The sequence below is a fragment of the Tupaia chinensis genome, unplaced genomic scaffold (genome assembly GCF_000334495.1).
Source record: "Tupaia chinensis unplaced genomic scaffold, TupChi_1.0 Scaffold000088_1, whole genome shotgun sequence".
NCBI lineage: Eukaryota > Metazoa > Chordata > Mammalia > Scandentia > Tupaiidae > Tupaia > Tupaia belangeri.
This window is the reverse complement of record NW_006159550.1, coordinates 7,766,361-7,768,958: the sequence shown is the minus strand read 5'-3', so window position 1 is coordinate 7,768,958 and position 2,598 is coordinate 7,766,361.

Below are 2,598 nucleotides of genomic sequence, written 5' to 3'. Positions count from 1 at the left end.
CTCCGGGCGCCTGCGGCGGGCCCCCGCGCCCCGGCCGCCCGGCGAGCCTCCTTCCCCCACCCCGCAGCGTTGTGCTCCCGGCCCCAGAACAGACCCTCCTGCCGCGCCCCCCTAACAGCGCCAGACCGTGGTCAGGGCGCGAGCCCCGGCCCTCTCTGCGGCCACTGGCGTCCCCGCTAGTCCCGCACGAGCTCGCGACCGCAGGGACCAGCCTGGCGCTGGGTTCAAAACTCGCCGCGCGATCCCTGGAATTGGGGAGAAAAAAAAGGTCCCGTATTCCGGCGACCAGACCTCTTTCTCTTCCCCTACCCCTGCGCCAGCACTCCCCACGTCTCACGCCCCGTCCCCACCTCCTCTGTACCGCTCCCGCCTTCCTGCGCCAGGCCTCTGGCCCAGCGCTAACGGAGCTGTTTAAACGTGGGGATTTCGCACACTGTCCTTTGGGCCGTACATTTTTCCTTTAAAATTACTGCGTTGAAATACAGGTTTTTTGACATTGAAATACAGTTTTTTTGATTGGTGATTTTCTTTTCTTGGTTCTCCTCCAAATTTTAGGCTCTCACAAGGATCAGGCTTGTCCAGGAGATTGAGTTTGCCTGATATTCCGCTGCCCATAAGCACTGGAACGGGATTCCCACTCAAATCCGCAGCTTCCAAAGCCTCCGTCCTGCCGTTCTGATGCGCTCTGGCCCTTCCAGCGGGAACACCACCACCACCACCAGGGCCAAAAGTGGACAGAGGAGTCCCCTGCTTCTGGATAAAGGCCCTGTTGGCCGGGTGGCCTGTCCAGTGGGACCTGCATGGATGGTGCACACTGCCTCCAGGCAGGCAGCTGGACTGTGCTTTCCTGGGTGTTTAAAAACAAGCGTAAACTACATAAGACAGCTACTCTGTAGAGGAGCATTGGCCATCGGCTGGGCCCCCGCTCCATAAGGCAGCCCCATTTAGGGGGAGCTGTGGCTAAGGCTACCAGCTGCCCCATCTCTGAGGAGCACCCATGCCGGGCCTCCCACAGTGAGGTCCTGTCTGGGCATCGCTGCAGGACTCTTAAGTCCTCTAGTCACCCCTACCTCCTTCTGCAAGAGCCAGAGCCACAGGTAGTTTGGGGACACCTGTGCCCCAGCAAGGTCACCCCAGAAGCCTGACTGAAAGTCATTCCATTCTCTGCACTGGGCGGAATTTCCCCCTAAGGGCTGGGTGCCTGGAAACATGTATTCCCCTCCCCCCCCATGAAAGATCCGATAAAGGGGAAGGCGGGGTTCACTCATCCACCCTGGGCCTTCAGGCAGGTGCTGGGCTCCGGGTAGAACAGTGAGCGGAACTCTAAAAGCTCCTGCTTTACGCAGCTGTGAGGTTGGAGACCCCAGAGTAAAGGAACTGGAGACTGCTGTGGGAGACAGCGGGCCGAGGCAGACCTGAGGCACTGGCTTGCGGAGGTGGGACCTCTGTCCTTCCAGCGTTCAAAGCCGAGCTGGGAGGTGTGCAAAATCTACCTTCACGGGGAGTACACACTGCCTTCACGGCAGCATCGGGCTGGAAGGCTGACGTGGGGTAACCGCTTACTGTTAAACACGGATAGGCAGAAACAACTGCTGGCCTGGCCGAGGAGGGCGGTGGGCCTGGCCGGGCCTTTGTCTCGGCACCTCTGATGCCTGCCTATGGTAACACCAGGCGGGTGGACGTGTAGCCACCTGGCAAGGGCCAGGGCAGCGGGCGCCTGTGTGTGCTACTGGCCGCCAGCTTTTCAGCTTAGTGAGGACACACCAGGGTCTTCAAAAAGTACACAGAGCACACTCGTTATGAAAAAATGGGTGTGGATTTTCACTTTTTTTGCCACAAGAATAAACTCGTACTTTAATTCCACTCTCCACACACTTTGGAAGTCTCCCCGTAAGTGAGATCTGAACCAGGAGGCTGCTGACAGCCCGGGAACTGAGCAGCTCTCCAGTCTGCGCTGGGTCTCCTGAGAAGCCTGCTGCCAGCCCGAGCCCTGCCCGCCCACGGGGCTTCTCTCCGGAAGCGGCTGCCGGGGCTGGAGCCGCCTGCTCGCTGCACTTCCGCGGACTCCCTCGCAGTCAGGGTGTGTACACTTTGCGCCTTGGATGCGGCTTCCAGCACATTCCCTTCCATGCTTTCCAGGAAACGTCCAGTGTTGACAGTGACACGAGTCGCGTGCGTTTTGTGCGTTTCAAAGTGGCAAACGAGGTTCAAAAAGCTAAGCACCTCGCCGGCTCACTGCAGGGCACGAAGTGTCGCCCGTTGCCCTGGTCCCTGGCCCTCCGCCCGCTAGGGGTGTCTAGCACTAACGTGGCGGGTTCCCGTTCTAGACGAGCGGACTGGCGGAGGCACTGCGTTTTCTGGTCTGGGCGTGGGCCCCGAACCCGCAGTCGCGGGAAGCCTGTGCCCACCGACCCGAACCAGGCGGGTGTCTGCAGCTCCAGGCGCGAGGTCGGGCGCACACCCTCCCGGCGAAGCGGCAGGCCCAAACAGGTCTTTCCCGCCTCCTGCGACCCGCTGGGTGTGGGGGTGGGATCGGGGACCGCCCAGGCCCTCCGCCGGGCAGGAGCGGGTCCCTGCGCGGGCTCGGGGCGGGTCTGC